The following is a 19,024-nucleotide window of genomic DNA, read 5'->3' as shown; positions in this document are numbered from 1 at the left end:
ACTGATTTCAAAATTCTCATCTTGTTTTGTTCCTCAGGATTGACTCGATCGTTATCCTATGGCTCCTTTATCCATTAGACTCGGTTACTCTTCTGTAAAAAGAGCCATGATGGAAGCACGGACTCCTCCTCAGCATTACCAGCTGAGGAGCTTCTTACAAAAGGGCTTGTAAAGCCCTCTGTGGTGTAAGAAAGCTGAGAGAAGGTTTTACTTGATAGGATTGAGTATTTCAGTGTATCAATTATTTTTTACAAAGGGAAAGAATTATGATTAGAGAATATTTACATTACTTTGCTAAATGTGCAGCATTTTCCTGAACCTAAGATATCAATTTGCTTTCTGTATATATATAAGCATCTTATATTTAAGCATCTGGACTCAGTATTTTACTTCAAAAACCATTTCCACTGCTACACACAAGACTGAAGCTACCCAGAGTTGCCCACCTGCTGGCAGTGAAAGGAAAAAGGATTTGATTGAGTTTAAACTGAGTGCAGCATTAGAATTCCATTAACTCATCAGAACAATTAAATATATGTATATAAATATATAGAATATATAAATATAAATATGTAAATATAAAAATATATAAAATAACAATATAAATATATAAAATACATGGCTTCCTCTATGGCAGAAGAGAATTCAATTTGCCATGTTCCACCTGTGAGACTTTCTAAAAAATGAAATGTGCTCCCAAAATGTGAGTCTTCAAACAAGTGGGTATTTTAACCAAATCTTTACTTAGCCGCCTTGAACATCCACGATGAGTGAAAGTCTCAGTTACTTTTTGGGATGGTCGTGGTGTTGAATCAGAGACAGGACCGGAATTAGCCCAGAATGTGTTAATCGGCTTAAAATGGAAGTTTTAACATGAAATAATAAGAAAGAAATAGTAAGAAGAAGGTCATATTAACTCCAAAAAAAGTACAAACTCTCATGGAAGGTGGGGGCTCCCGGATTCTGATGAAGACCATGACTGAAGCAGAAAGAGCCCAGGGCAGAAGATTTCGTAATTTTTGTGAACTTAGGCAGTTTCCTTATCAGTCCTGACTCAATGTCCTCATCTCTAAACAGATGGGGACTCTGTGGGTTCCCACCTGTGCCACGGGTTGTCATAAAACCAAATTGAAATACAATATACTATGTATTGACTTTCTTTTTTGTTCTCTCAAAAGTGAATGCTGCCTTGGGAATATTACTGATTTCCCCATGTTTCCTTCAGTCAGTTACATGTGGGACCCTCAGAGGGTTAGGATTGGTTTGAACGTGTGTGTCTTGTCATTGTGAGCTCACAGTGGAGGGTTCCAGAGGGTCCTGCACTCGGAGGCAGGAGAGTTGGGTTTTCACGCTGGTTCTGCTTGAGCAGAACATTGGAGATTCATTCTCTGCTTTCTACATTGGCTTTTGCATCAAGAAGTTGAAGCATTTTTATTCCTCTGGTTCCTCCAAGCTCTGAAATACCAGGAATCACTCTCTTTTTTAGAGTTGGAGAAACTAGAGTTGGAGGAGGCTATGTTCTACTGAGCACGTGTTCCTTCAGGCTCAGTGGCTTGCTCTGTCCTGACTCTCTCTGGTTTATCATCCACAGAGTCCCTGGGATGCAGCTGTCTCTAGACCCCTTGACAAAGACAGCGAGGCTCATCGTGGTAAGACCAGGTAAGAGGACCTGGACTGGAACCGTGCGTGAAGAATATCCAGAGACCACAGACAAGACAGCATCCAGAGGCTTCTATATCATGAGAACGTGATTCCCAAAATGTTTCTTCCCCAAACTTAAGTTTCACTTAAGAGTGAATTTTTCAAGGAAGTCATAGTTGAGGAATGCCACCCCAATGATAAACAGCTTCCTGAATGAAAATTTAATACAATGTGACTTTTTGGTCAAATTTATTACCCATTACCATGTTAAATTAGGTGGGAAATTCTTGCAATTTTGAGGCGCACCTATAGTTTTAGCACAAAAGGACATTTAACTCTTCCTCTGTCATCACGCTCTTGTTTTCCGTATGACAAAGTGTTTTATAATAGATCACTCAACATTCATCATTAAAACTGTGCTTCTTGGTTTTTATCCATTAAAAGAATCTAATCACAGAAATTCCCTTGGAGGATTCTTGTGAAGGATAAATTAGCTGATGCTGCAAAGTTTTTAAAACAGTACCTGGAATAGAGTAAATTCTCAAGCTATACTTTTATTTATGTATTTATTTAGTTGTTTTTGGTGAGGAAGAGTGGCCCTGAGCTAACGTCTGGTCTGTTGCCAGTCTTCCCCTTTTTGCTCAATGAAGATTGTCACTGAGCTAACATCCGTGGCAATCTTCCTCTATTTTGTATGTGGGACACCACCACAACATGGCATAGGTCTGTGCCTAAGATCTGAACCCATGAACACTGGGCCACTGAAGCAGAGCACACGAACCCAACCACTACGCCACCAGGCCGGCCCTGAAATATTTTTATTTTTAAATATTATCAACATGATTGCTTGCACGTTTGTGAATTCCTCTTCCAACTGAAGGAGTTGCCTCTGAATTATTTTGTATATTCCATGGCCTTCTTTTCAAGGTAATGAAAAAGCGTTCAGGAGAAACAAGGTTATCACTCCTTCTGAGCTGTTAGACGCAAAGGTTCTCCCCACCAGTTGGGAGAGGTGGACGAAGATGCATCAAGCAGCTTCTTAGAATCTTGTTGGTGATTGGCTTATACAGTGAATGTGGAGAACACCACTGTGTTTCAGATATTGAGTGGGAACTATCCCTAAACTCATAATAATAATAAAAATAAAGAAATTATTAATATCGTAGAGATGCTGTATTGGAAAAAAAGTAGATTCCTGAAATCTTCATACCTGTCGTGTCTGAGGCTTGAATACTACCAATCTACCCCTTTGTCTATCTATCCTCCACCCCACAACCTAGAGCAGTGGCTTAGTGCATTTGGGGCCCGAAAGGCGAGGCTTGCTCAGTTAGCAAAGAGGAACACAGAGCTTTTTGCAAACATTTTTGTCGAAGTGAGAGAGAAAATGCCAAGATTTCTGCCTCAAGAATGCGGCTAAGATTTCAGGAGCTTCTTTCCTTTCACAAGAGGCGGTTCTGGGAATTTCCCACAAAGAGAAAAATAAAAGACTGCAAAGAAACAGTCAAGAAGCTCCAGTCAGGAGACGGACAGGCAGGAACTGGGCCTCCACTGTATCTGTGACACATCATCTCAGCCGACAGGGACCTTCATGGGGCACCGGCACCCAGCCCCAAGGCCAGGGAGGTGAGAGCATCTTGCTGCACCTGAGCAAAGCTCTGACTTCTCTTTCCCTCATGTCAGCCTCTCACTTAGGGTGAAGAAGCAAGCCACACGGCTTCTGACGGCTCCACACGAAACCATCTGAGCGGCACTTGAAAGGATCTTTGCTATCTTTGGTCCAACACTGGACCTAACTCTCAACAGTGGCCTCACAGTTTCACTCATCAAACTCGTGGCAGGCAGGACATTAGTTAATAAACCCCTATGGCCAGCTGGACAAGAGAATGAAGCTTCTCATACAAAATGTCCACAAGGCAGTCTTTCCGAAGAGCATCCATGTATCGGATCCTGTGTGTCTGTCTGTCTGTAACCTTGGGTCACTTGTCCCACAGCTGGACTCCCTCTGCTCTCTCTCTTTGTAGCCCTGGCTGTCAAACCAATAAATACAGGTCAATCCTGCAATTCTTGCCTCAGCCTCTGCTTTGTAGACAATTTGGGCTTAAAATAAACACCCTCTAAACCCATCTTTACGGAACAGTGTCCAAAGTGAGAGCACCACTTAGCACAAAGACAAATTAGACGGCTATATAAACTATGAGTAATTCAATTTTCCTAATTTTAACTCTCTTCAAGAATCTACAATATATCTTACGCTACCTTATATAAGAAAAGGAATAATTTTCGAGATAACGGAAGGGCTTAGAAATAGTATTTTATAATAAAACTAGAATGAAAGGTTTTATTTTTGTAATCTGTGTTTTATTAGGCTTGACGTTTTTGTGCGCGTGGAGGAGTGAATGTTTGGAATATATAAGTTGAATGCCAAGTTACTATTTCCTGTATTGATTTAAATGAATTACCCACTTTCACTCGATGCTCTCTGTGGTTTAAAGTAGGATATGTTTTTCCAGCTGCTTTCTATAACTACGTAATCCTGAAATATCACCATCAATGCATCTAGCCACCAAAACTAAAACCTGCATTCCTTCTCTTATATGACTGAGTCTAAGAGCATCTGTCCAGACATGACTAAAGCCCCTCATTTGTTGACTCTGAGCAAGGGAGACGGTTATCCTGGTGGGCCTGACTCAATCACTTGAGGACTTAGGAAGGGCTGAGCACTCCCCAAGGAGAAGACCATCTGCCTAAGGACAGCCCGTTGGCTCCTGGAGCTCCACCCTGTTTTGGGCTGTAGAATAAAAGGAAATCCAAAAGACCCCTGAGAACCAGATGGACTCTGCATGGCTAATCACGACCTAATTGGAAATGGAGTCAAGTGGCCATGTCAGGACTGGGATGAAGTCATTACTCTGTTCTCAGAAGAACAGAGTACGCTCTTAAGCTTTGATGCTGCCACAATTCCTGATTTTGCAGAAGCCCCTAACAGCCACATAGACCTAACCAATAAAACTGTGACTGGAGCCAACCAACCAGGACTAAGCAGGCCAGCATCCCTCATTTGCATAAGCAGACCTGAATGGGAACTTGGGCTGGAACATTTTCCGTAAAAGCAGCCCCCTTTCTTTGTTGTCCTGGCATGTGGTTGACTTGCTACGAAGGCCATGTCTTCCAGATTTGCAAACTCTATGAACAATAAAGCTTTCCCAAGTGAATCCTTATATCCCAGATATTGATGTTGCCAGAGTTTCCCCCCGTTGTCTTTCTCCACAGATTTCAGACGTGCTTCTCCAGCCCGCACAATCAAGCAAGCCGATTTCTTGTGTCAAGTCCATTATGTAGTTCTCTGGTTGAACTTTGACTGATGAGCTGCTAAATTTAATCCAATTCCACAAAAATTTACCAAGCACTGACCATGGGCCAGAAAGAGTGTCAAATGCTGAGATGAGTGTCATGGTCTTTGTCCTCAAGACATTCAGAAGTAGCAGGAGGGAAAGGAGTGGACAGAGGATGGCAAGGTGTGAGAGTGACATTAGAGGAAGTCACAGGACCAATTCTTCAGCAGGACTGCAGTGACTCTGAGAGGATAAAGATTGAAGAAAGGGTGGGTGTTCAAGAATGGATGGGACAAGCAGGTTGGAACAGACTCCCTGCTCTCCTGGTTGTTCAATAATGTTGGAGGAAACAGGATAGTGACCTGTTAGGGCTCAGGGCGTGGTGCTGGACACTCTTCCCAGCAGAAGGGTCTGCACAGAACGGCAGGTGTGTTGTAGGTCAGGTGTGTCCATGTGGTTGACAGCTGGCGAGGCAGCGCTGTTCCCATCATCAGTGCACTGGAGGGGGCTTCTCATCCACCAGTCATACTGACCAGAAGGCAAGGCACATTTGTAGGTTGACACTGGGGGGATAAGTGGCCCTAAAGGAGTACTGGAGGAAAGAGAGTTCACAGTTTCCAAGGCAATCAGACCAGAAAGAAAAGGAGTAAACACAAGGCAAAAAAGTTTTCTTTTTTTAAAGAAGAGGAATGTGGCTCTCTGTGTTATCTCTGTGGTGTCATATGTGGACCTTCTCAACCACCTGCTTTTCCATGAGTGATATTTTCATGTAAATCTTAGTGGGAAGATGCTTTTAATTTAATCTGTAAGATGGGCAGGAAGGATCAAGGAAAGGTGATGTGGGTGCCTAATTGGGTTTATATCGGAGCAGAGATTTGAAATAAAACATCCCACAGACATAGTAACGCTCAGCGATTAGACATCACCGTGAGAAGTAAGAGTCCATCCTGCACCAGCGTGCACATAAACACTCAAAGAGCTCAGATTTCCCTGTGTGGGGCAGGCACATGTCCCTGGGTCCCCTTGGGCTCCATCATCCTTGTCACCTGGACATATAACACATCCCTTTTCCCGTGAGCACGTGTCATCTCTCCTACTGGAGGAGCTCCGAGGATTATCAGGAGGCTAAGAAGACATGTTTGATTTTTCTTGACCAAACAGAACAGCATGTGAATTAGAATGAATTTTTTAAGCGTATTTCAAGCAGTCTTCCCCAGGAATCAAAGATCTGAAATTTTATGTTAAGAAACCCACAGAATAGTGGAAGCTTTAATATCTCACCTTATGACTGTGAAAAGGTGGCGAGGCTCCCCGGACAAGCCAGAACCACGACTCCAGTGAGGGAGGGGCTGAAGCCAGGTCCTTCTAGGCGTCTCTCACTCTCCTGAATGAAGGGTCAAACGCTGCCTTCATGGTTTCAACTGAATTCATGTAATTTTGTGCTCAAACTTGGTATGTCAAGGAAAAATAGCCATTTATAGTTACATATTATTTCACATAGATGTTATAAGGTTTCAATTTACAGTTAAATGATTGCCTCCTTGCCTTCTCCTCACCCCAAACCAAAAGCGACTGAGATGGCCAGAGAGCAGGGACAGTGGTCAGTGACCCCACATCCCTAGGGGGCCCCGCTGGAATGGTTCTGACACAACCAGCAAGGAAAGACTCAGCACCTTCTGTCCTGTACCAGCTCTCATGATACCTTGGAGTCCCAAATCTCCATAATTGCAGTTTTCCACGGAAACGTCACTTAAAGTTTTGGATATATTAATTTCTTTGAAACTTTATCCAGGAGATATTACATGGAGATTTTTAAACATTAGAAAAATAAATGGCCTCACAACAAAATATTCAGTTTGGGATCACAGTAGTCATAAAGTCTGATTAAAGTGTCCTGGTACTTTCTATTTAAGTCATTTTGTGATAATTTCCAAGTCTTTGGGAAAAGATCTTTGTGTGGGCCATTCTTACATACACGACAATGCTATTTAGCATGCTGCTAAAAGTTTAGATTGTACAAACATTTGTTTTGCTATTATGTAACGCTTAGACATACAACTTTAAATTTCTTTTTCCATCTAATTATAAAAGATACATATTTTTTGTAAACATGATTTAGTTAAACTTTGCGATGCCCCATAATGGTAGTCCCCAGTGATAAGTAACCTCTAACATGTTCATAAATACATTTGTATATGGATTTCTTCAGTCCTGTAGGTAGATTTTAAATGACGCATGTGGAATACTTTTCAACTTATTTTGAAAATATAGCACACTTAGTAAAGCTTAAAACATAATTACAGAGCTTATAAATTATCACATAAATTAAAGCCCCATGTGAAGCATCTAAGGGTTCCTTCCCGCTGAAGGTAACACCTATCCTTATCTCTATGCTTGTAAGCCCCTTGCCTTCTTTATAATTCAACTACATGTCTATACGTCCTTTACCACTGGTTTAGGGTTTTTTTCCCCCTGTTTTAGCACTTTATACAAATGAAATTTTAAGATATGTGCTCTCATGTCTAGTCTGTTTAGCTCAATATTGTACTTGTGAGATTAACATATTGCACATACTTGTCATTCATTCATTTTGATTGATTGATAGCATCAATCATATAAAGAGCCAACAACATATGTATCCATTCTATCATGGGTGGACGCGTTATCTGCATCTGATATCGCACACAAGGCTGCTATGAACTGACCCGTATTCACCTCCTGCTGCACAGCAGTGTGCAGCTTGCTGGGCTGTCTCCCCAGAAGGACCGTCGCTGGTCCTAGGAACACATGACTTCAGGAAGAGTAGATCACAGCAATCTGTTTTCTGTGGTAATTGTAATCATTTGCCATCTCACCAGGGGTGAAGAAGCCATCCCAGCTCCCATCCTTCTACCTCCTCCATTAGTATCCATGATTTTATCTCCTCTCTATTGGTATCCATTTGTGGTTCTAATTGCATTGTACTAATTGCCACTGTACTTGCTCATCTTTTCAAGTAGCATTGGCCATTTGAATTTCATCTTTTGTAAAGAGCAAGATCGAGTTTCTTGACCATTTTTCCTACTGGGTTTTCTTTTTGTCATTGCTTTATAAGACTTCTTTTTATGTTACGATCACGAACAAAGCATTTAATGTTTTATATGTCTTGCCAATACTTTTTCACCACATTATATGACTGGATTTTTATCTATGATTTCTTTGGTTGAAGAGAAATTCTTAAAGTGAACATAGTTTGATTTATGTATTTTTTTTCTCTGTGGCTAGCAGCTTTTGGTCTTATCTAAAACATGTTTCCTCTACTCTGAGAGCACGAAAAGATTCTCCTAGACTGTCTTTTAAAAGCTTCATTATTTTGCCTCTCACATTTAGGTCTACAGTCCACCTAGGACTGAATTTTGTAAATAGTGTGAAGGGTAAAATTTCGCTTTTTTTTTCCTTATGGAGACATAATTATTCTGGCCCCATTCATTAAAATGACTATTATTTCCTGACTGTTCTGCCTGATGATTTTGTCACATAGCCAGTGCCCATGTGTGAAGCTGAGGCTCTGGGTTCTGTTTCCTGTTCCACTGGTCTAGTTAACTATTTATCTGCCAATACCAAGCTCCCTTTATTATTGCAACTGTAAGATAAATTTTGATTTAATATAGCAAGTCCTTTAATACAGCAAGTTATTGGTCTTGTGCGCTTCCATACAAGTCTTAGAATCAAGTTGTCAGTTCACACATTCAATTCATATGTATTGCTCTCAAGTTTGTGCTCGTCCCGATCTGGCATGTAAGGAGCTTGGAAGTCACCATTCTGTCCTGACAACAAGTAAAAAGCCGAACAAACTGAAAAATGAACAACTCTCTTAGATCTGTGAGAAAACTGGGGTTACAGGACAAACTACTGCTCTCAAAAATTGGAGTGACCTACAGGCAGATACAGAGAATCACAATTTACCCCTGCAGAAACCAGGTGGGACCCAGTGCCAGGCAGAAAGCCTGAACTGTGATTGGTGAATTGGTGGAGGCTCTGTGTGGACAAAACTGAGAGATAAAATCTCCAGGGGGCCCCAGACATAGGGGGCCCCCCACATTTCTGTGAATTTTCCCTTCTAGAACGCTTACTGGAGGAGAAAAATTCCCTCAGGCTTCTGAAAGGGGGAAGAGAGGAAGAATCATTCTGAAATATGCCAGAACTCTGTTCTTCTTGATGAGAGGATTTTCCTCAGGGGAACTAGTTAACCAGAGCCTAACCTTCTGTATTACCAGAGCCTAACTGACCAGGGTAAGGGAAATACTCAACTCCAGCTCGTTCTAGCCATTCTGTCCCACCTAAGGGGGAGAAAAGCCAAGAAACTCTTGTGAAGGTCACAGCCCAGAGACACAGGCTCACCAAAGACTCAAACCTCATCATAGGACTATAGGATGCTTCCCCACCTTCCACCCCTCACCACATCACTAAAGGCCTGTTTACAACAGGTCCTTCGCCCAATACGTCATGTCTGGCTATCAAGCAAATATTTACAAGGCATACTAAAGGGCAAGAAACACAATTTGAAGACACAGAACAAGCAAGATTCAGGACCAGACATGGCAGGGGTGTTGAAATTATCAAACTGGGAATTTAAAACACTATAATGAATATTCCAAGGGCCCAAATGGATAAATAGACAGCAGGCAAGAACAGATAGGAGGTGTAAACAGAGAAGTGGCAATTTTAAGAGAGAACCAAAAAAAAGATGCTGGAGATCAAAAATACTGTAACAGAAAATGAATAATGCCTTGAGTGGGCTTGCTAGTAGATAACATGGCTGAGCAAAGAATCTCCGAGCTTGAGGACATCATTATAGAAACCTCGAACTTTAAAAAGCAAAGAGAATGAAGACTAAAAAAGATCAGAACAGAACATCCCATCCATGTAATGGAAATGGCAGAAGGAGAAGAAAGAGAGAAAGGAACAAAAGAAATGTTTGAAACAATAATGTCTGACAATTTCCCCAAATTAATGTCAGACACAAACTACAGATCCAGGAAGCTCAGAGAACACCAAACAGGATAAATACCAAAAACATTCACCAAAGCCTATCAACTTATATTTCCTTCTGGTATATTTTATATGATTTAATTTTACAGTAAAATCTTAGACTACTTGAAATACAGTTGTTACGGTATAACTTGAATTTTTGCCCAAATTTTGGTCAGATTTCCCAAGAGTGGTTCAATCTTTCTCTATTCTTTTAATGCTAATTATAATAAAATCAATTTCTGGCATGTATTTATATCCGCTTCTGGATAGGTTTAGCTACCTAATTATGCCCCTGTATCACACTTCTTCAATTTTATAGTTCTGTAATATACTATAATGTCCAAATTGAACAAAGCAAAGCTTTTATTATAACTACTCTTTTGACATTCTTGTTTTCCATTGTCATCAACTATGTATTGAGTTTTGGTCAAATTGCTTCACTGCTCTAGGCTTCAGTTTCTGTATTTATGTAATATAAAGGACCAAATAAAATAAAACATCTCTAAGTTTTCTTTCAAGTTTAATATTCTTCTATTGTTTTTTTAATCTATTAAGTTTCTACCATGGAAACATTTTTATTACATTTTCTGTTCAAATTGACATGCTAGGGGCGATGTACCCAGAGGACTCTATAGCGTAGTGGCCCAGGACACGTTCCATCAGTCTCTATGCTGCATTAGTAATGCTGGGCTTTGCCTGCTGTGAAAGTTTCCACTTAAAGAGGAGAAAAAAATGATGGATAATGGAGAACATCCAACTTAATTTCTCTTCGACTGCATGCTTTGCCTCTTGGTTCTATATTCAAGATATAAATTTGGGAATGGGTTTTTTTTTAAATGCTTTATTTTCTTCTAAAATACAACCAAATATTTAAACTATTTCCTGTTGAAACACATGTGCAGTTTCTAAATAATCAGCAGATCTGGTCACTGAAGATTGATAGTGGTCTCCTAAACTACTCATTTGAAGGAAACTGAAGTAAAGCTCTGAGCCTGTGGGATTACCCTAAATACAGGGTCTTTCACCAGATTGAAATTTCTCTTTCTGGAATTTGGAACACAAGCTACTGTACAATGAGGAGATGCAGACTTTAGATTTTTTAGCGTCCTGAAAGAAGTATTTAAATTTGGGGTAAAAAGGCCTTGGAGCTTTGACAGGCATTTATCAGGATTAAAGTAATCCAAATGGGTTTGATTCATGCTCAATAGTCTGGATCCCGGGTTTAAACTGCAGATGTCCAGGGAAAAAAAAGACTCATTTTTCTTACAGTTCATGTTCTCCTAAATTTATTGAAGAACTAATTTTAAAATAATTCCATTTTAAATGGAATTCAAATGCTGGGGCAGGAAATAGACGAAATGTGGTAATCCTGGGGTTTGTTAACTTGTGCAGAAGGAATAAAGAAGCCTTCCTGATGGTCCAGGCTGGTCTACCTAAACCAGCCAGGAGCCTCAGAACCTCCTGCCTTCACCGCTATTAAAGCACTTCACATATTTTTATCAACTGTTTTTCTTGGAAATTTGAAACCATAATTTCCAACCTTCTTAGTTTATAGAAAAAGAGTCAGGAACATATCTGCATTTGATTTGGGAGGACTGAGGATACCATACATGATGATGAGATTATTTAGGTAGAATATGAAGACTGTGAAACACATGCTATCCCATTTCATGGTTGGTATTTGATCACCCATTCCTTTCAGTCACCCTACAGGTTGCTCTTACATCTAGCATGGCACTTTATGAAAATCTTTCTCAGAGATGGACCCTGAGGGTCTTTGTACCAAATCCCCCCTTCTCTCCATATTTTCTCACAAGCGTCATACCTGCCTCTCATTCTGAAAACTCTCCTGCCTGCCTTCATCTCCTCTCCCCTTCTTTTCCACAGGCATTATGTCCCAATAAGTCTCGTGCACTTCTATCTCCAATTAGACTTCTGTTTTCCAGAGGACCCAGACAGATAGGAAAAAGATATAAACCAAATAGTGCATTTTTCCAAGCTGAATCCTCCATTTTAACCACATTTTCCTGAATTTTACATTACACATCAAACAACGTAAATCTGTTTGCTCTCTAAACACTGGTTAGAAACATTGTACCTTTTAATTCTCCCAATTTTCTATCTGAAATTCTTGTATAAAGCATTAATCCAAAGTTTTTGATCAGTTTAATTAATTTTTTTAAGATTTCATTTTTTAGAGCAGTTTTAGGTTTATAACAAAATTGAGAGGGTGGGTGCTGGCCCAGTGGTGCAGCGGTTAAGTGTGCACATTATGCTTCAGCAGCCCCGGGTTCACCGGTTCAGATCCCAGGTGCGGACCTATGCACTGCTTGTCAAGCCATGCTGTGGCAGGCGTCCCACATATAAAGTAGAGGAAGATGGGCACGGATGTTAGCTCAGGGCCAGTCTTCCTCAGCAAAAAGAGGAGGATTGGCAGCAGATGTTAGCTCAGGGCTAATCTTCCTCAAAGAAAAAAATTGAGAGAGAGGGACAGAGATTTCCCATATACCCTCTGCCCCCACACATGCACAGCCTCCCCCATTATCAACATCTCCCACCAGAGCAAGACATTTGTTACAATTGATGCACCTAAACTCACATATCATGATCACCTGAAGTCCACAGCTCACCTTAGGGTTCACTAGATGTCAGACACTTTGTGGATTTGAAAAAATATATAATGGCATGTATCAATTATTAAAATATCATACAAAGTGTTTTCACTGCCCTAAAAATCCTCTGTTCTCTGCTTATTCAGCCTACCCACCACTGCCCTTCGACCCCTTGGTAACCACTGATCTTTTTATTGTCTCAGTTTTCCTTTTCAAAAATGTCATATAGTTGGAATAATACAGTATGTAGTATTTTAAGATTGATTTCTTTCGTGTCTCTTCCATATTTTTTTTGACTTGATGGCTCATTTCTTTTTAGTACTGAATAATATTGATGTACCACAGTTTATTTACCCATTCACTTACTGAAGGAGATCTTAGCAAGAGTTCTTCGTATATTTTGGATAACAATCAATTATCAGACATGTTTTTACAAATATTTTCTCTCGGTCTATGATTTGCCTTCTAGTTCTGAGGCTGTCTTTCACAGAGCAGAAGGTTTTCGTTTTAATGAAGTCTAGTTTATCGATTATTTCTTTCACGGATCATGACTTTGGTGTTGTATCTTAAAAGGCATCACCAAATCCGAGGTCGTCTAGGTTTACTCCTATGGTATCTTCTGGGAGTTTTATAGTTTTGCATTTTACATTTAAGTCTATGATCCATTTTGAGCTAGTTTTTGTGAAGGTTATAAGATCTGTGTTTGCATTCAGTTTTTTGCACATGGATGTCCAGTTGTTCCAACTCCATTTATTGAACGGACTACCTTTGCTCCGTTTTATTTACTTTGCCCCTTTGTAAAAGATCATTGGACTATTCTGCAGTTTATTTCTGGGCTCTCTATTTTGTTCCACTGATCTATTTGTCTATTCTTTCACAAGTACCACTGTCTTGATTCCCATAGCTTTACAGTAAGTCTTGAAGTTGAGCAACGTGAGTCCTTCAACTTTGTTCTTGTCCTTCAATTCGTGTTGTCTATTCTGGGTCTTTTGCTTCTCCATATAAACTTTAGAATCAGTTTGTCAGAATCCACAAAATAATTTGCTAAGATTTTGATTGGGATTTCATTGACCCTATAGATCAATTTGGGAAGAACTACCATCTTGACTAAATGAGTCTTTCTATCCATGAACATGGAATATCTCTCCCTTTATTTATTTTTTGGTTTCCTTCATCACATCAGAGATTTGTGATCTTCCTCACATAGATCTTGTACACAATTTGTTAGTTTTATGCCTAAGTATTTTATATGGGGGGATGCTAATGTAAATGTTTTGTGCTTTTAATTTCAAACTCCATTTGTTCATTGTTGGTATATAGGAAAGCAATTAACTTCTATGTGTTAACCATATATTCTACAACCTTGTTATAATTGCATATTAGTTTCAGGAGAGGTTTTTTTCGTTTCAGTCAGTTCTTTCAGATTTTCTACACAGACAACATTGCCATCTGCAAACAAAGACAGCTTGTCATTTTCATTTCCAATCTCTAGACATTTTATTTCCTTTTCTTGCCTTATTGCACTAACTAGGACTTCCAGTATGATGTTGAAAGTAGTGGTGAGAGGCGACATCCTTGCTCTATTCATGATATTAGCGGACAGCTTCAAGCTTCTCACTATTAAGTATGGTGTTGAGTTTTCTGTAGATATTCTTCATCAAATTGAGGAAGTTTCTCTCTATTTCTAGTTTGCTGAGATTTTTCACCATGAATGGGCTTTGAACTTTGTCAAATGCTTTTTCTGCCTCTGGTAATATGATCCTATGATTTTTCCCTTTTAGTCCATTGATGTGATGGATTATATTAATTGGTTTCAAACATTGAAGCAGCCTTTCATATCTTGGATAAACTTCACTTGGTCATGATGTATAAATTTTTTATATATTGTTAGATTGAATTTGCTAATATTTTGTTGAGGATTTTTGTATCCATGTTCATGATAGATGTTGTTCTGTAGTTTTCTTTGTTTGTAATGTCTTTGTCTACTTTTGGTATTAGTGTGAGGCTGGCCTCATACATTGAGTTAGGAAGTATTCCCTCTGCTTTTCTCCTGTGAAAGAGATTGTAGACATTTGCTATAATTTATGTCTTAAATGTTTGGTGCTTTAGTTAATTTTAGACAAATATTGAAATAACCTGAAATTATCTGCTTACCAATTTGGATAGCCATTAAGTGACTTAAAGCTTTGAAGCATGGAAGATGAATGTGAAGCCAGTGCCCAGGGTTCAAGCTCAAAGTCTTCCTTAAAGGCTTGAAATGGAATGGAGACTGCTGACAAAAAAGAGAAAAATTAAAAACTCACGTTTTAATGTGACATTAATATGAATCTTATTGTTCAAATTCTGGTAGAAAAATATTTCTAAACCTGTATCCCTTTATTGCTTAAAGAGTTCCAATACATTTTGAAAAATATATTTTCTATGGCAACATGTGGATCACCCATCCTAACTTTTAAGCTCAAGAATTCTCTTATTGTTTAAAATGAAGAATATGAAATGACTCACATTATTTGATGATATTACTGATTTTGAATGCTGACTTCAAAGAATATTCGATCATGATTTTGGAAAAGAAAACTCATATATTTTAGGATAGAATTTTTGTTTCTTTTTCTACATCTTTATTCTTGGCTGAACTCACAACCTTAAAAAATAATACTTATATTCCTGTGGTTACTGTTTATGCAGTATTTTTTCATATAAATCTACTTTAACCCACTCATTACACTCCCCTGAAATTTGTTTCCACTTGACTCTTCCAAACCTTTCTTTCATGTGCAGCCACTCTCCCCATTTCACACTTTTATGAATTGTGGTTCCATTATTTAAATTGGGTAATGGTTACTTAGCTAAAGACTCATTTGTGTAAAACACATTTACCAAAAATAAATATTTCATGGAATAGAAAGACTTCAACTCATACTCTTTCCAGGATGTCTATAAAATTTTTGGGCTCTCTCACTTTTATAACTAACATATTTTACTGGATAATATCTTCCAGATATTTTTTTCCTTAAATTTTTACTCACAGTTATTCCATGTCAATTTCTGCCTCCAAAACTTCATGCTAAGTTTATAATTCTCTCTTGTACAACCTCAACACAGTGTAGTGAATTACAGAAGTAAATATTCTTTTGACTGGTTTTGGTCGGTAACATAGTTTCTCAGATGCTAAAACTGCATATAAACTGTCTCTGCATTTTGGAATGGGCTATTTATTAGTTGGGAAGTCCCCAAGATATTTGTATTTTTGATGCTGTTGTAGTTAAGAAAAATTATAAAGCTGCATTACCTCTAGGGCAAGTAATGGAAGAAACAACTAATAGCTAAAATATTGCTCATTTCATCATCATTTCTATCACCTGTAAGCCTCGGTTTAGTCTCAGGCATCCAGAAATAATTAAAGATTACCTCTTAAATGTTTGCATTTTACCCGGTTATACGTCATGAAGGGATGGCAGACGGACGAGGAGAGCAGACTCCTGTAGTCCGGTCAGCATCAGCAGGTGTAATGCTGTTAGAAAGCTGCAGGTTATTTTTTTTAAAGAAAAGCTAGTAGATATCTATCCAATAGCATTTGTTTGAGCACACACTGTTCATATGACTCTGTTCTACAACCTCCTCCCTGCTATGTAGTTTCGTGTAGGCATATTTTATTTTAAAATGTTGAATAAATTTGTGATAAGGTAATATCATTGAATGCCACCCTGCATGCCCGCACGCTCGTGTGCAGTTAGAACAGATAATCCCCATATTTTTCAGGGTGTCGGGATACATGGAAGCCTACAGTGCTTGACCACTGTTTGCTGTATAAATACATGAACGAATTAATCGATGAATGAATGAATATGTTAACAAGAATATTTGTCCAAATGATGTTGATGGAGAATCAGTTGCCAAAAGAATATTTTGCATATTATAAATCTGTAGATGCTAATGAGATAGATCAAGAAAATCAGATATGGAGTTTGATAAACTAGGTTTAAGAATTACTCCGGGGGCTAGCCCTGTGGCTGAGTGGTTAAGTTTTCGAACTCCGCTTTGGCGGCCCAGAGTTTCGCCAGTTCAGATCCTGGGCACGGACATGACACTGCTCATCAGGCCATGCTGTGTTGGCATCCCACATAGTAGAACCAGAAGGACCTACAAGTAGAATATATGTACTGGGGGGGCTTCAGGGAGAAGAAGAAGAAGAAAAAAATAAGATTGGCAATAGTTGTTAGCTCAGGTGCCAATCTTTAAAATAAAAAAAAAAATTACTCTATGTGGCCTAAATCGAGTCATTTAATGACTTGTACCATAATTTTTTTATTTATAAATTAAGAATAAATGTTCCACCTACATTACAGAGTTTTTAAGAGAATCAAACTATAAAACATATGTAGGAGAGAAAGTGCTTTGTAAGCTCTAAAGCACTAGATAATCTATGATTTTTTTATTAATTAAAAAGAAAAAAAATCAAGACATCACCTGTACTTTAGTAACAAAAAATAAAGAAAGAAATCAGTTTGTATAGTTTCTGGAGTAGCCCCAAGGGCCTGATAGTTCAGCGAGGGAGATGTTTTGATCTTCTCTGAATCTGATTTTCACTTTGCCCGTTGACCCAGAACGTTTCTGCTCCAGTTTATAAGATGCCTTTACCACAGAACAAAAAGGTCAGACCACAGAATACAGAACCAGGAATTACTTGCTTGGCATAAACACAGCCAAAATGGTATTGTTCCCACAATGACTTCATTTGAATCTGCTTCTTTTTTTCCCTCAGAGAAATCTAGAAAAATCACCAAATTTTCTTAAGCGAGGACTGAGAGGGAAAAAAAGAAAGATTCAGATGAGAAAAGGAAAGACTACCTTTAATGGAGTTGTCCTCTCTGGGGATGTCACAAAGATGGACACCTAACAAAGGTTGGTGGCATTGATGGGTTGCAAAGGATCAATGATCAGATGTTAAGAGACACAGAGTTTGTGGTCTAAAATGGTAGCTGAATTGCTTCTGCCAACCATGCCTGCCCCACATTCTATTTGCCTAAATTCAATACTTTTCCACCTGAATGAGCTTATTGCACGTGAAACAGGCAAAGGGTTTTTAGATAGTTACACTATAGCCTGCCAAATTCTCAATTCTTACCACTTACGTAATTTAATAATTAAAAAAAAACCAATAGCATCTTTTCTTGTGGCTCTAGACTGTGCAGGAAGGCAGCGTGCTAAGTGCTGGCAATTAGAGCCAACACATACTTCTTGTGGTGCCCGGGCAGCTAGGTATGCGTTACTTTTTAAATAACTTGGAAATCCTCAATGGACTAAATGTTCATGAACCACCTGCAAGATTCTGGCGGTTCTCACGGGAATGAGCAAAAACTGGTAGGAAGTGAAATGCCATTTGTGTCCAGTGTTATGGGTACACAAATCCCTGATGGAGGTCCCTCATTTTAGCTCACTGTGAGAGTCATCCAGGAACCTCCAAGAATTGGAAACTAGGAAAAAAAAAAAAAGGAAGAATTCAGGAAGCATGAAGGCAATTTGAGTGTATTGCCTCCTAGCATTATAGGCAAGCGATTACATACTAGATAATGTATCGTTCAGTATTTATGAATAATTATGTTCTCATTTTCAAGTAATATTGAGTATTAAGCTGCATTAAAAATGATCACTCTCGGCTGAATATCTTTAGAAAGGGTCATGTTTATTGTTATTATTATTTCTAGGAGAATTCTTACCTTCGCCAGTCGATTTTCTTCTGTGTTTTGGCCTCAGCTGCCCAAAATACAGAGGCCAAAGCATATTATTCATCAGTGTCATTGTCACATTGAAAACCAAGAGAGGACAACTCTCTGCAGGAGTGACCGATGAAACTGGTCTCTAGATGCCTGAGCAGCCCCTAGTGTTCTCTTTAAAACTCAACCAATAGGATGTTTTGCGGGCTGTCAGTATGACAGGAAGCCAATGCCAGATTCGCAATGTGGTTTATGGGTGGAGAATTTTGTTCATCTTCTGAAAGATGTTTTGAGAGTGAGAAGGTGCCAAACTGGAGTCCTTTAAAAGAAACTAATTCCAGAAATTTCACTCTGCCCTCACCAAGGATCCTGTGCTAATAAGGATAAAGGAACTCAGTAACCAAATACACAGTGGGCCAGGAGGATGCTTTGAAGAAACTTGGAACCAACCAAGATACTGAGTGTGAGTCAGGCTGAGGTCATGGTAGATGGCCTGAGATTCGAGTCATGAGTCAGCTCCCCAAGGCGGATGACTCAATCCCCAACAGTAGGTGCCTACGAAATCATGTGCTGCTGAGTTCTAACGGGAAGAATCAGCCTGAAGGAGGATCTTGGTTGACAATGGAAACTGGGACTTTTGTGCCCATTCAGGCCTTGTGTCCTAGCTTCCTGTGCCCATACAAATGGTGTTTCATTCAAACATGGTGCA

General features: G+C 39.2%; 1 long non-coding RNA gene across 2 annotated transcripts; it reads right to left on the bottom strand.

Annotated features, from left to right (window-relative positions):
• Positions 1-7,994: 7,994 nt before the first annotated feature.
• Positions 7,995-18,451, bottom strand: LOC138921622 (uncharacterized). 2 transcript variants are annotated; one of them, XR_011434352.1, is made up of 4 exons: positions 18,319-18,451; positions 16,010-16,112; positions 14,753-14,870; positions 7,995-14,648 (listed from the first exon to the last, which is right to left on the bottom strand). It is a non-coding gene; the product is annotated as an uncharacterized lncRNA (long non-coding RNA). The 2 variants fall into 2 exon arrangements; XR_011434353.1 differs by having other exon boundaries at positions 14,753-14,867.
• Between the last annotated feature and the right edge of the window lie 573 nt (positions 18,452-19,024).

The sequence above is a fragment of the Equus caballus genome, chromosome 31, assembly GCF_041296265.1.
Source record: "Equus caballus isolate H_3958 breed thoroughbred chromosome 31, TB-T2T, whole genome shotgun sequence".
NCBI classification, from domain to species: domain Eukaryota; kingdom Metazoa; phylum Chordata; class Mammalia; order Perissodactyla; family Equidae; genus Equus; species Equus caballus.
This window is presented reverse-complemented; position numbering and strand designations above follow the sequence as displayed.